Source organism: Oryx dammah, unplaced genomic scaffold (genome assembly GCF_014754425.2).
Source record: "Oryx dammah isolate SB20612 unplaced genomic scaffold, SCBI_Odam_1.1 HiC_scaffold_18, whole genome shotgun sequence".
NCBI lineage: Eukaryota > Metazoa > Chordata > Mammalia > Artiodactyla > Bovidae > Oryx > Oryx dammah.
This window is the reverse complement of record NW_024070202.1, coordinates 33,718,840-33,735,085: the sequence shown is the minus strand read 5'-3', so window position 1 is coordinate 33,735,085 and position 16,246 is coordinate 33,718,840. Positions and strand designations below refer to the sequence as shown.

The window sequence follows — 16,246 nt, the reverse complement described above, 5'->3', positions numbered from 1 at the left end:
TTAGCAGGACGGCTTTCAGCTTTTCACCACTGAGTATTACCTGAGCTGTAGGTTTGCCATAAACAGCTGTTATGATGTTGAGATGTTCCCTCGATACTCACTTTTACAAGGGGTTTTATCATGAATGAATGCTGAATCTTATCAAATGCTTTTTCTGCATCTATTGAGATGATCATGTCCTATTGTACAGCACAGGGAACTGCATTCAATACCATGTGACAAACCATAGTGGAAAAGAATATAAAAAAGAATATACACATATCACTGACTCACTTTGCTGTACAGCAGAAATCAGCACAACACTGTAAGTCAACTACACTTTAATAAAATTTAAAACTATTTTTTAAAAACTGGTCTGTAAACTTTATAAATGCCAAGGTCAAAAAAATGAAGGAAAGACCAAAGAACTCTTCCATACTGATGGAGAGTAAAGAACAAAGACAATAAATGCAACACATGGCTTTAACTGGATTCTTTTTCCTATAAGGGATATATTAAGACAGTAGGTGAAGTCTGAGGATTAGATGGTAGTAATCTATTTATCATGATTGTGCTAAGTCGCTTCAGTCGTGTCTGACTCCATGCGACCATATGGACTGCAGCCTGCCAGGCTCCTCTGTCCATGGGATTCTCCAGGCAGTAACACTCGAGTGGGTTGCCATTTCCTTCTCCAGGGTAGCACAGCACATTTATTATGATTACGCAGGGGGAAATGTCACTATAGGATACACACACAAAAGTATTCATGGGTGACAGTGCATTATTACAGCAGTTTACTCTCAAATGGCTTAGGAAAAAACATTAATTATACTGCACATGCAACTTTCCTGTAAGTTTGAGATTGACTATTTCAAATAGAAACTAAAGCAAAACTATGGAGAAATATCTTTACCAATAGATTAAATGTTCAGAATCCTATGAATAAAGAAACTTTTTTTTAAAGGAGAAGGATATTTTTTCATTAAGGTACAGTTGATTTACAATGTTTCAGGTATACCGAAGCTACATATGTGTACATATACACACATAAGGACTTCTCTGTAGTTCATACAGTGAAGAATTTGCCTGCAATGCAAATTGCAGAGGATCTTCCTGCATTGGGAAGATCCTCTGGAGAAGGGAATGGCAACTGACTCCAGTATTCTGTCTTGGAAAATCCCATGGACAGAGGAGCCTGGTGGGCTACAGTCTGTGGGGTCGCAGAGTTGGACACAACTGAGCAACTAAACCACCATCCTACACACACATGTGTGTATATATATATATATATATTCTTTTTTAGATTCCTTTTCACTATAGGTTATTACAAGATACTGACCATAGTTGCCTGTGCTCTACAGTAGGTCCTTGTTGTTTATAAAGAAACTTTCTAGAATGAATTAACTTGCTCAAGGACAGGTAGCTGGTCAATGACTGAAGATAAGATGAAATAACAGATACAAACTTTTGGCCTAGATTTAAAAAGATTTTTCCCTGCTGGAGACAATTCTGTTATGTTATTTTGGGTCATTTTAAATTGTCCAGTTCTTCATATCAAAATTTTCAGATATTTCTGTCTTCAAAGTTCAGTTTAAATCCGGTTTCTGATTAGGTTCTCTTTGTGTTGCTCAAAGCAGGCATATGGAGGTGTCTTTGGGTTAAGGTCATCCTACCAGTTCTCCAGTGATGGTAAGGTTGGGGATGGGGATAGGGAAGTGAGAGATAAGAAGTAAGGAGAGATATGCTTTTTCTTCAATTTAATTCTATTTCTGCTTTTTCAGAGCATTCTTTCCACCTTCCATTTCTTCCCAAATGAAAACCCCAAATGAGGGCTGTGTACCAAAATGTTTTGGGAATGTAGAATATTGTGGGAGAAAGAACAATTATCTTTCCTTCTCCCTAATCTAAAAAAGTATGACATAGTCCATATATCATTCTATTACTTTTCCACAAGCTGTAAAAAGTCATTTGCATCACAATATTTTCATGTGAATATTTAAAGGGCCAGTGTTTCCATGAAACCGTGGTTCTAATTTAATATTCTTCCATTTTTGACAACAGTTCATCTAAGTACTGACAGCTCAAACAAGTAGCATATGCTCTTCATTCATCCTTATCTCAATTATTTGAGCAAACAATTATCAGTCACTAATTTGCCATTTGTCAGAGATATTTTTATTCATGTATTTAACTACCAAATCCCTAGTCTGGGGCTTATACTGACATACTATAACATCTTATCTTATAAGTACCCTTTTGATTCATGAAGCTAAATCTCCACCTCTTCCCCTCCCTCTTCCACAGTCTCCCACATCAGCTGAGCACCTTACTAGCTCCTTTCAGTGCATTCTGTGGCATCTATGTCCAATTGTCAAAGCTTTCTGCACCCTCATATTCCTCCAGAAGTATTTTTTCTTTCACACAGTGAACATCTGGCTTTTCTCTTATGATATTTTTAACCTTAAAATCTGTTATAGTGGGATAATTATTCTTTTTTCTCCAATTTATAGGGGGAAAAAGTTAATCCTTTTCTTAATTCCCACTGCCCTTTAGTTGTCTTCATCCAATTTCCCTTCTCTGCTTTTCATGCCTTATGCCACCTTCTCCCTATACTTGTGCAGCCTGACTTTCTAGGCTATACTGGCCTATGATTGACAAGGGGATGTCAAAGGGGCACAGGAGCCAACCTAAATCTGGAACAATTTGAGCAATAAAATAAAAATTAGTATCAGGTTATAACCCAAAGCATATTAAGTGCCCAGTTCATAGTGATATAAATAAATCACTGAGTAAATTAATAAATGGAGAAGAAGAAATAAATCTCCCATGTAGAGCAATTGCAAATAATTTGTATAGATATTCCATCCTTAAGAAAAGGGAGAATGACACCCCACTGCTTAAGTGTGGGCTGAGCATAGTGACTTCCTTCCAAAGAGCACATGGCTGGGGCCAGGGGCATTGGCAGGAGGGTGGCTTTCCAACGGAGGAAGCTGACAAAACTACTGCAGCCAGGTGATCAAGACTCACATTAACAGCTGGAAGTCATGAGGACAGCACGTACCTTTGATATGTTGAAACTGGCACTCTGCCTCTGGGGTCTTCCTTCCAAAACCTCATAAACCAAATCTAACTATGAGAAAAACAGTCAAATTCCAACAGAGGTACATCCTACAGACTGTCTGGTCAGTGATCCTCAAAACTGTCAAGGTCGGCAAAAAAAAGGAAAAACTAGAAACTCTCACAACCAAGAGAAGACATTACAACTACATGTAATATGGTATTCTGGGATCCTAGAACAGAAAAAGGACATTAGTAAACACTAAAGAAATCTAAATAAAGCATGGATTTTATTTAATAATACTATATTAGTATTGGTTCCTTACTCGTAACAAATATACCACAGTGTAAGATCTTAATAACAAGGGAATACTAAATGTATGGTGTATGAGGATTCTGTACCATCTTTTCCATTTTTCTATAAATCTAAAACTCTTCTAAAAAGATAGTTTTCTGGCTACATTTAAGGCTAGTCACCAAATCTGTGCCCTTTCTTTCTGTCCACCAATTTAAAAATTTCTTAGTTTAGTATTCAAGGACATAAAAGATTACAAAATACTATCCTCTGATTATTTGCAATTCTTCCTACCAAGAGGTGAAGTATTATCTATACATGTGGGCTTGGACGGTGACTTGCTAATATGAAACAACTAGAGGCTTAGAAAGTGTTTGAGCATTGAGGTTTGCTTTCTTTGATACTCTTGGAATATTGCTGCCATATAGACAATCTGAAGCCAAATAGATACCTGAAGTGACAACATGGAGGAGGACTAAGGCCGTACCAGCCATCAACCTATCAACTAGACATGTAGATGAGGCCACCCAATCCCAGTTGATCTTCCGGCTGACTTCACCTGCATGAGTAAGCCCAGGGGAAACTGGCCAACTGCTGCTGGCCCCAACTGCCACCATCCCCAACTGCCAACCCATTCATAGTGAATTAATGATTGTTTTTGTTAGATACTATAAAATTGGGTGTTTTGTTACACAGCAAATTAGCCAAAGCTCACTGATACACTGCTTCATTAGCTTACCTCACTGAAGTCAGTCCAACTTTCTTTTCCAGAATTCTTCTGTGTTCCACTCAAATTGCTGGGGGTTTATTCCTTCTAAATTCTTTATACTTTTCTAAATATTAGCTCATAAAATCTTACCCCCTTCTACCTAAAGTAGAGTGACATTTCCTTAGACAGATACTCTCACATCTCTATCTAAGGAAATGTCACTCATTTTACATTTCTACATAAAGTTTAATATAGAAATACTAAGAGGGGAGGAAATTTGGTTCACCAGAGTTCTTAGAGTCTACGAAATATCTCGGTATGAAAGGTAAGAGCTTGAAGACATTGTATGGATTAGTATATAGACTCAGCTGCAGAAACAGGAACTCAAAATACACATAGATTAAGAAAACAGAGGTTTACCTCTCTCTCATGTAACAGGGCATAATCACTCAAGGACAGGTGTGGGAAAAATCAGATGTGGGGAATTAAATCATGTCAGTCTATCTTGTTGCTCCACTTTTCCTATAGCCTTTATCTATGTAGTTAAAAATGGCTCATTACCATTACACCCACATTCGTGGGGAATTAAATTGTGTCAGTCTATCTTGTTGCTCCACTTTTCCTATAGCCTTTATCTATGTAGTTAAAAATGGCTCATTACCATTACACCCACATTCCAGCCAGAAGTAAAAGAAGAAAGCAAAAAGGAGGGCATGCTCATTGCTTTAGGGAAAATATCCAGATATTGTACACATCAGTTCTACATATAATACTTGGGCCAGAGTGACAGTCATACAATTAAACCTGGATGCACAGGTTAGGAAATTATTACCAGGAATTATTATCTTGGCACTCAAATATTTTACTATTACTGAACAAGGGAAGAACAAATATGGGGATCAGTAGTAGATGTCATCACAAGTAAGATCAAGAATATTAACCTGCCAAACGCTGTATCTAATGTCTGAGGCAAGAAGAATTGCCTCTGTTCTGAGGTAAGAGAGAATAGAAGAGAAAAGCCAGGCAAATGCTGGAAGGCTGTGAATCCTCTCTTAAAACCTCTAAATTCTTGGAATGACAAGCCCTGTGACAACTGGTCGGAGAAGGCAATGGCACCCCACTCCAGTACTCTTGCCTGGGAAATCCCATGGATGGAGGAGCCTGGTAGGCTGTAGTCCATGGGGTCGCTAAGAGTCGGGCACGACTGAGCGACTTCACTTTCACTTTTCACTTTCATGAACTGGAGAAGGAAGTGGCAACCCACTCCAGTATTCTTGCCTGGAGAATCCCAGGGACAGCCTAGTGGGCTGCCGTCTATGGGGTTGCACGGAGCCGGACACGACTGAAGCGACTTAGCAGCAGCAGCAGTGACAACTGGTAAATAAACTAGATTCTTCAAGGTAAAATAAATTCAAGAATTAGAGGAAGAGTGAACCATGATAGCATAAAACTGAGAACCTGCAGAAGACTATGGAAAGCTTTGAATGTAACCAGATTTTGGAATTGGGCATTTGAGGCAATCTAACACTGACTTCGTGATATAGGAAACAAAAGACCCTAGCTGACATGTGAGGACTGCCAAAGCTCCTTTTTATTTTATTATTTATTTCTGAAATACAGAAACACTATTTATTTGGAGAAGTGCAATGCAAGTTAAAATACATGCCAGCAATTTTTCTTTTTCTTAGCAAAGTATAACTGCCTTACAGTATTTATTAGTTTCAGGTATATAAAATAGTGATTCAATATTTTTATACCTTATGAAATGGTCACCACTATAAGTCTAGTTACAAGTTGTCACCAGGCAAAGCTATTACACTATTATTGACCATATTTCCTGTGTTGTACATTATGCTGATTTACTTATAACTGGAATTTTGTACTTCTTATTCCCCTTTTACTTATTTCACCCATCCTCCCACCTCTTCCATTCTGGCAACTACTAGTTTACTCTCTGTATTGATGTCTGTTTCTATTTTATTATGATTGTTTGTTTGTTAGATTTTGCATATAAAAGGTCATAAGGTATTTATTTGTCTTTCCTTCCATTCTGGCAACTACTAGTTTACTCTCTGTATCGATAAGTCTGTTTCTATTTTGTTATGATTGCTTGTTTTTTAGATTTTGCATATGAAAGATCATAGATATTTATTTGTCTTTCAATGTCTGACTTATTTCACTTAGCATAATACCCTCTAGGTCCATTCATGTTGTGACAGACGGCAAGATTTCGTTCTCTTTTATGGTTAAGTAATATTTTACATATATAAAGCATATATGCTTATATACATACATATATACATGTATTAAATATATATACATCTTCTTTATCCATACATCCATCAGTGGACACTTAGCTTGCTTCCATATCTTGGCTAGTGTAAATAATGCTGTAGTGAACATTGGGTGCATGTGCTGTGCTGGGCTTAGTTGCTCATTCATTTCCGACTCTTTGCAACCCCACGGAATGCAGCCCGCCAGGCTCCTCTGTCCATGGGGATTTTCCAGGCATGGAGTGGGTTGCCATGCCCTCCTCCAGGGGATCTTCCCAACCCAGGGATCGAACCCAGGTCTCCCACTTTGCAGGCAGATTCTTTACCAACTGAGCCACCAGGAAAGCCCAAGAATACTGGAGTAACCTATCCCTTCTCCAGGGAATCTTCCTGACCCCAGAAGTGAACTGCGGTCTCCTGCATTGCAGGCAGATTCTTTACCAGCTGAGCTACCAGAAAAGCCCCATTGGGTGCATATATCTTTTCAAATTAGTGTTTCATTTTCATTGGATAAATACCTGGAGTGGAATTACTGGATTATATAGTACTTCTATTGATTTTTTAATTTTTTGAGGAACTTCCATATTGTTTTTCCATAATGGCTGTACCAATTTACATTCACTCCAATAGTGCACAAGACTTCTTTTTTTCTCCACATTCTCGCCAACATTTGTTTTTTCTTGTCTTATTTGATAACAGCCATTCTGATAGGTGTGAGGTGATATCTCACACTGATATCTCAGTTTGGTTCTGATTTGCATTTCCCTGATGATTAGTGTTCTTTGGAAGGAATGATGCTGAAACTCCAGTACTTTGGCCACCTCATGTGAAGAGTTGACTTTTTCAAAAAGATTCTGATGCTGGGAGGGATTGGGGGGCAGGAGGAGAAGGGGATGACAGAGGATGAGATGGCTGGATGGCATCACTGACTCAATGGGCGTGAGTTTGAGTGAACTCCAGGAGTTGGTGATGGACAGGGAGGCGTGGCGTGCTGCAATTCATGGGGTCGCAAAGAGTCAGACACGACTGAGCGACTGAATTGAACTGAACTGATGATTAGTGATGTTGAGCAACTTTTCATCTGCCTGTTGGCCATCTGCATGTCTTCTTTGGAAAAGTGTCTATTCAGGGTCTCTGTCCATTTTTAAATCAGATTGTTTGGGTTTTTTGATATTGCATTGTATGCATTCTTTATATATTTTTGATATTAACCCCTCATTACACATATCATTTGCAAATATCTTCTCCCATTTGGCAGATTGCCATTTCATTTTGTTGATTGCTATCTTCAATGAGCAGAAGCTTTGTTGTTGGACAAAGTCCTGTTTGTTTATTTTTCTTTTGTTGCCCTTACCTGATGAGAGAGATCCAAAAAAAATATTGCTAAGACCAATGTCAAAGAGCACCCTGCCTATGTTTTCTTCTAGTAGTCTTATGGTTTCAGACCTTATATTTAAGTCTTTAATCCATTTTGAGTTTATTTTTTTATACAGTGTGTAAGAAAATGGTCTAGTTTCATTCTTTTGCAAGTAGCTCTCTAACTTTAGCAACACCATTTATTAAAGACACTGTCTTCTCCCCATTGTATATTCTTGCCTCCTTTGAGGCAAGATTAATTGACCATGTAAGTGTGGATTTATTTCTGAACTATTTCATCATTGATCTATGTGTCTGTTTTTGTACCAGTACCATATTATTTTGATTATTATAGCTTTGTGGTATAGTTCGAAATAAAGGAAGAAGTAAAACTGTCACTATTTTCAGATGAAATGAAACTATATATAGAAAACACTAAAGATCTCACAATTAACTACTAGAACTAATAAATGAATTCAGTAAAGTTACAGGATACAAAATACACAAAAATCTGTTACATTTCTATACACTAACAACCACGCTACCACATATATATACTGCTATATATAAAACAGATAATCAACAAGGACCTACTGTATAGCATAAGGAACTCTGCTCAATATTCTATTATAAACTATATGGAAAAACAGTCTGAAAAAGAATAAATATATGTATATGTATAAATGACTCACTTTGGTGTACACTGGAAACTAATACAACATTGTAAGTCAACCATACTCCAATATACAATAAAAATTAAATTAAAAAAACTGACCAAGCCTGGACAGATTAACCCTAAGTTCTACAGTAAAATCTATTAGTCAACAATCTCTCCCTCCACTTCCTCTCCATAGCTTCTAAACATAGGTTTTCAGTGCCTCACTCTCGTGAGACAGACAACCAAGGAAGGCCAGGCATTATTTTTTTCTTTTTTAATTTATTTTTTTTTAATTGAAGAATAATTACTTCACATAATTTTGTTGTTTTCTGTCAAGTATCAACATGAATCTGCCATAGGTATATATATGTCCCCTCCCTCTTGAACCTCCCTCCCGTTTCCCTCCCCATCCCACCCCTCTAGGTTGATACAGAGCCCCTGTTTGAATTCCCTGAGACATATAGCAAATTCCCATTGGCTATCTATTTTACACATGGTAATGTGCTCAATATTGCTCTTATTAGAGAAATTCAAATCAAAACTACAATGAGATATCACCTCACTCCAGTCAGAATGGCCATCATCAAAAAGTTCACAAACAATAAATGCTGGAGAGGGTATGGAGAAAAAGGAACCCTCGTTGAGCTGTTGGTGGGAATGTAAATTGATACAGCCACTATGGAAGATGGTATGGAGATAAAACCACGATATGACCCAGCAATCCCACTCCTAGGCATATACCCTGAGGAAAGCAAAATTGAAAAGGCCAGGTATTTTAAGAACATCTCCATGATGGAAGACAAAAAAATAAACAAGAAGAAAGAAGGAACTTAAAAAATACTATCTGATAGAGAAATTAAGAAAACCCATCTGCAATTGCATCAAAAAGAATAAATTTAATCAAGGAGGTGAAAGACTTACACTCTGAAAACTACAAGGCAATTGATAAAATTAGATGACACAAATGGGAAAATACACTGTGCTCATAGATTCAAACAGTTAATAGTTAAAATTTCTATACTACGCAGAGCAATCTACAGATTTAATGCAATTCCTACCAAAATACTCATGGCATTTTTCACAGAGCTAGAACAAATAAACCTAAAATTTGTATGGATGCACAAAAACCCTGAATAACCAATGCAATCTTGAGAAAGAACAACAAAGCTGCAAGTATCACAGCTCCTTTTAAAGTCTGTAACTTTTAAGAAAACAAGGGTGCTAGGAGCAGGATAAACCATGGTTGAAAATACATGGTTTCTTTAAAAAAAAAAAAAATCAGTATAGACTTCCTAATTGTGCTACTTATAGCAACTATAAAGTTAGCAATTTGAGAGAGCATTTAATTAGGCATAACATAGTGTTAGTTTTAGCTACTAGAAATAGATATGAAGTATGAATCACTTTCTTAACAGAAATGTAGGCTAAATGTATCCATCACAGATTTTAAGAATTTCACCAAATTTCTTCTTAGCCACATTTTGCATACTGACACTGAGACATCAGTAAACAGGATGAACTAGCCAATTTCTGTCTTTGCAAATGAGTCCAAATGGACTATAGTTTATAATGTCAGTGGAACTGACACAGCAGATGGACAACTGCACTTATGACAATTTGCAACATGCCTGATTACAAAATAATTCGTTGCTGAATAGGCCTCATCACCAGCAGAAGTTCTCATGGAGAAAGTTTCTTTAGAACCAAATAAACATAAAGCAAGAGTCATCAGGAAGCATTATCTGAGCCTCCATGTGTCATTTTCCAGATGTTAACCAGGTACAATAAAGGAAGGCTCTCTTAGAAAAAAAATTCCTGGAACAAGTTACTCTCACCCTTCTGATGTAAGCTGTGGGAGAACAGCCGTTCAAATGTCTGGCCAACCAGGAAACGCAAAACATTGACTTTGCCCTCTATGAGGTACTGGTGGGATTTTAGATTCAGGTAACCTCTTTGCTATTGATTAATGACATGTAGAATTCAGGTAAGTTCTATGAACATTTCATATTATTAGTAATACAACAAATATGGGAATATCTATTGCATCAACATTCCTTATCTGCACCACCATGGCTTGCAAGTGCTTGCAACGGCTATATTTTAAAATATGTTGAAAGTAACAACATATAACATTTTTTTAGTTTCTAACATATAGAATTTTCAAAATCCTAATCTTTTTAATCCTTAATCTTCTGTGAAAGGACTCAATATCTTTGAATTGTGTTCTACCAACACATCCGTGCCCTCATGCCACTATCTTATCTTCTTGTCACTGGAAAGGAGTCAGGTGGATACTCTACTTCCAGCCTTTTAAAACCCAGAGGCATCTCTGTAGTCTTTGGAATGCACTCTGTGAGTTGCCTGTCTCCTGAAAATACTGGTAATTCCCGGGTACATTTTTCCTTCAGTCTCTATTTCCTATGGTACAACTGTGCAAATTGGAATTCTGGTCCTGGGTATCCATTTCACATCCCCCAAATTTCAAAATCTATCACAAATAAATAGATAAAAAGACAATTAACTATAACATATACACATACTTTGTGCAAACTTTTATTCACAGGTAAAATCAAATACCACTTACTATCAATATATAAATCAATGTTAATTATCCCTCAGTATAATCATATCTTTGCACTATTAGTGGGTTGCTGTTCCTTCCTGCACTTTCTTGCACCTGTTAATCTTTCCCTTACCATAAAGGCAGATTTGATAGTTTTCCATGCTCTGATTCAGAGGAAGAATATGCATACAGGTAAGAACAAAGAAGTCAATTAAATTTTTGAATGGATTTTTATAAATTTACATGAGACAATACTTTGATCTTTAAGGGCCAAGAATATGAAGGAAAAAAAAAAGGATTTTGAGGCTTCAAACAACAGTAATCATTATTACTCATAGCTTCTATGGATCAGAATTCTAGGAAAGGTTGGGATATGCAGCTCCATCTTGCGGGTGTTGCATGCCTTTGCAGTCAGATAATGGTGGGAAGGTGCCCACAAATTCCTTCAAAAGGTAGAGCCCAATCTTTATTCCCTTACGTGTAGGTTTACCTTAGTGTCTCACTTCTAATAAATGGAACAAAATAGAAGTGACAATGTGTAACCTCTGAAATTAGGTCATTAAAAGCATTGCAGCTTCCTCACTCTTGGGTCACTTGCTCTTCGGGAAGCCAGTTGGCCTGTGCTTGAGGACACTTAAGCAGCTCTATGGAAAGGTCCATATGGTAGGAATTGAAGCCTCCAGCCAACAGCCAGGAATGAAGTCTTTTGCTTGAAACTAGATCTTTTAGTCTCAGTCAAGCCTTCAGAGGACTGAAGCCCCAGTCAACATCTTTATAGCAACCTCATGAGAATCCCTAAGAAAATCACCCATCTAAGCCATTCTTGAATTCCGGATCCATAGAAACTGGGAGAGAATAAATGCTTGCTGTTTTAAGACACTACATTTTGGGGGTAATTAATTTCTTACACAGCAATAGATAACTAGTTAGGAAGGGAAGCTGGAGCAGCTGGGGGCTCTCCAATCATCCTTCATTTTTTATGTTCTCAGTACTTCTCTATGTGGTTTATCTGGGCTAGTTTGGGCTTTATCACTCTATGGCAACTGGACTGCATATATGATGGCTGAATACTTGGCTGATAGGCCTTTTATAATCTATCTTTAGAAGTCACATAGCACCACTTTCTGCATACTTTATCAGTTAAAGCAGTCACACAACAGTGGGAGGACAATTAGAGACTAAAGAAAAAGCATAAAATGTCTGTTGAAATAAAAGCTATGTTTTAACACACACAAAAAAGTAGCCACAAAACCTGTCCAGTGTCAAAGGGAGGAGTCACGCAGCTCCATCTCTTAATGAAAGGAGTGGCAAGTTGTATTGTATGAAGAACATTTTGGATAGGAAATACTATTACAGCCATCTTTAGAAAATGCAATTTTCTACATTATAAGCCTTCCACACTTTAAGCCAAGTACCACATTGGAAAAAAAAAAGGCATTTGAATAACAGATTAGCAGAGTTATAAACTTAGGAGTCATCAGTGTATAGAGAGCAACTGTAGCCACTGGGAATGGATAGCCACCTAGGGAGAGGATAGTGTGAGGAAGAAATGTAGGCCTTAGAGGTCACAGTGAAGAACTCTGAAATTTAGGAGCCAGGCCAGCTAAGAAGCAAATTGAGAGGTAGCAGGAATTTCAGAGTATTTTATGTCAAAGTCAATAAAAGAGGAGTACTCAAAGAACAATGCAGTCATTTCAGGAGCAAATGCTGCTGAAAATTAAACTAAATGATAGAATATTTTCATGGGATTTAGCAATGTGGAGGTTGTTAATGATTTTCAGGGGCATGTTGGAGGCACAAGCTAGACTAAAATGGTTGAAAACATAAAAGAAAGAATAAGTGTAGTCCCAGGAGGGAGATGAGATCATAAAGCACAAAAGAATGGATTAGCCTTGAATAAGAGAAGGAACATCGGTAGGATTGGAGGAAAGAAGTTTAAGATGAGCTCGGATGAGCACATAAGCAGGGGCAGGGTAGGGGCAGCAGGTTATCAAGGAAGTTAATGCTTAAAAGTCTCTGGTAAAAGGTCATTTGTTGAAGAGGGGGTAGAACGAATAGCTCTTAAGAGTCTGAGAAGGTTGAAGGCCTGTTGCCAAGGAAATGACAGATTTACTCACTGCAAACCTATAGTGTATAATCTATGACTTTAAAAAAGTTCATTGACTTGAATTTAACTTTTTGTTTAAATAACAATAAAAAGTTAAATCAACTATGTTGATTTTTACTTTAAATTTAATAAAAATAAAATATCTATATAATATCAGATCTTCCTACCAAGTGAATATGAAAATGGTAGGAAAACCCTGGTCACTTATTTTATTCTACCTTCAGGTATAAGCCTCCTATGCTAGGGAAATCTAATTTCTAAATGTTTAATTTGATTTATTACTTTATAAACGTGTAGTTGCAGTAAGGAGAGACATAAGAAAAGTCTAAAAGCAGGAAATTGTAGGTTTATTTTCATTTTTACCCATTGCAAGAGACATACTGCTTATACTATACCTACTATGATCTTTTCAAATAACAGAGCTATTTATAACATTACATATGAGACACCATTATATCATATATTCCTCCCGCAGTTGTTCTACAATGGTAAAGCAGCATGGGTTCCTTCTCAGCTGAGACTCGTGTGAAAATTTATTACAGACTCATGATCAAGAGTGTTCTCAATAGAGAATGACGCCACAGCATATGGCTCTTTGGCAAAGGGAAAAAAAAAGACTGCAGTATCTTTTGCAGTATCTGAAAATGGGCTCCTGTTCAGCAAAAATGAGCTTATCCAATTACAGTGGAAACAGAGAAAGGATTTTTACCTCTGGACAATGGCTGTAAGAACCTAATGTCTTGCTACATCAGGTTGAACCAACACAGACCAAAATTCAGCATAAATGTAAACTTCTGGTAAGAAACACAGACACAGGAAAAAGATTTTAGTGATAATCTCCTGCTGCAGCCACATACCTTTCTTACCCTAGGTTTGCTAAAATAAATATAATACAGCTGTAGAGGCTACAATTATATGGTTATATATAATAATAATATTCTCAAGTCTGAACACATAATCCTGTTATTCCCAATTTCATTAAATTAACTATTATATATTACATGTCTTTATTAGGTCTGTCCACTTAAGGTGCAGTTGTTATAATAAATGTTATTATGCTCTGGAATTTAATTTACTATGGTTTATTTAATATAAGGTAGACATTCTTTATGAAACAGAAAAACAGATTCACAGACATAGAGAACAGACTTGTGTTCACCAAAGGGGAGAGGGGAAGTGGGGAAAGGATTGAGATTTTGGGATTAGCAAATGCAAACTATTATTAATTGAATGAATAAACAAAGTTCCACTGTATAGTATGAACAGAGGAGCCTAGCAGGCTACAGTCCATAGGGTCGCCAAGAGTGGGACACTATATAGCACAGGAAACTATATTCAACATCTTGCAATAAACCATAATGGAAAAGAATATGAAAAAGAATGTGTGAATCATTTTGGTGAAATACACAACAGAAATACAGCAGTACAGCAGAAATAATACAACACTGTAAATCAACTATGTCAATAAAGTAAATTTTAAATATATATATATCTAATATAGATTTTCTTAAGTACATATTATAAGACTAGGCTGATAGTTCAGGTAATTGCGGAAAGAAATAGCTTAAGAAATAGTATTTCTTATTGGGTTTAGACTTTGCCTGTAACAATTTCAGGTCAAGGAAAACCTTTAGCTTGCATGTATCTATATATTTCTGTTACATGTATATTAAGGGTATCCAGTGAACCCTTATGTAAGAAGCCATATCACTTTCTCTAGTGCTTGAAACACTTTGCCCAGAAACATGAAAACAGACCAATTTCCAAGAAGTTTAAAAAAAATAAAGACTTAGAGCAATAGATCTTAAAATATCCCTTTTCATACCTTTCAGCAATAGACTGCCATTATGAAATACAAGTTTTAAGAGGTATTCATTGAAATAGAATTGTTGTCCTAACAAATCCTACTCAACATTCAAATAAGGGAAAAATTCTCTTTTCCTGCTTTTTATCCTTTGCTGTTATAATGGGTAAATACAAATAACATCTGACACTTCTGAAACTCTACTATTGGTCAGATATTTTTCAGAGTGCTTTGACTAAGCAAGACCAATGAAGAACGGTCCATCTTTCCTAATATCTGCAATTTAGAGCAATCTGAGGAAACCAAGTGATTTCCATACTCACAGAAAACTAGTCAATCTAATCACACTAGGACCACAGCCTTGTCTAACTCAATGAAACCAAGCCATGCCTGCAGGGCAACCCAAGACTGGTGGGTCATGGTGGAGAGGTCTGACAGAATGTGGTCCACTGGAGAAGGGAATGGCAAGCCACTTCAGTATTCTTGCCTTGAGAACCACCATGAACAGTATGAAAAGGCAAAATGATAGGATACCAAAAGAGGAACTCCTGAGGTCATTAGGTGCCCAATATGCTACTGGAGATCAGTGGAGAAATAACTCCAGAAAGAATGAAGGGATGAAGCCAAAGCAAAAACAATACCCAGCTGTGGATGTGACTGGTGAGAGAAGCAAGATCCGATGCTGTAAAGAGCAATATTGCATAGGAACCAGGAATGTCAGGTCCATGAATCATGGCAAATTGGAAGTGGTCAAACAAGAGATGGTAAGGGTGAACGTCGACATTCTAGGAATCAGCGAACTAAAATGGACTGGAATGGATGAATTTAACTCAGATGACCATTATATCTACTACTGCGGGCAGGAATCCCTCAGAAGAAATGGAGTAGCCATCATGGTCAACAAAAGAGTCCAAAATGCAGTATTGGATGCAATCTCAAAAACTACAGAATGATCTCTGTTCATCTCCAAGGCAAACCATTCAATTTCACAGTTATCCAAGTCTATGCCCCAACCAGTAATGCTGAAGAAGCTGAAGTTGAACGGTTCTTTGAAGACCTACAAGACCTTTTGGAACTAACACCCCAAAAAAGATTTCCTTTTCATTATAGGGGACTGGAATGCAAAAATAGGAAGTCAAGAAACACCTGGAGTAACAGGCAAATTTGGCCTTGGAATGCGGAATGAAGCAGGGCAAAGACTAATAGTTTTGCCAAGAAAATGCACTGGTCATAGCAAACACCCTCTTCCAACAACACAAGAGAAGACTCTACACATGGACATCACCAGATGGTCAACACCGAAATCAGATTGATTATATTCTTTGCAGCCAAAGATGGAGAAGCTCTATACAGTCAACAAAAACAAGACCAGGAGCTGACTGTGGCTCAGATCATGAACTCCTTATTACCAAATTCAGACTCAAATTGAAGAAAGTAGGGAAAAC

At 37.2% G+C, this 16,246-nt stretch overlaps 1 long non-coding RNA gene across 1 annotated transcript in view; it reads right to left on the bottom strand.

The window, feature by feature from the left end:
- Window positions 1-13,258: 13,258 nt before the first annotated feature.
- LOC120878104 overlaps window positions 13,259-16,246 on the bottom strand; it is a 13,254-nt gene continuing 10,266 nt past the window's right edge. The window contains exon 3 of the long non-coding RNA XR_005724458.1: window positions 13,259-13,791. This is a non-coding gene — a long non-coding RNA (uncharacterized LOC120878104). The remainder of the gene's footprint in view (window positions 13,792-16,246) is intronic.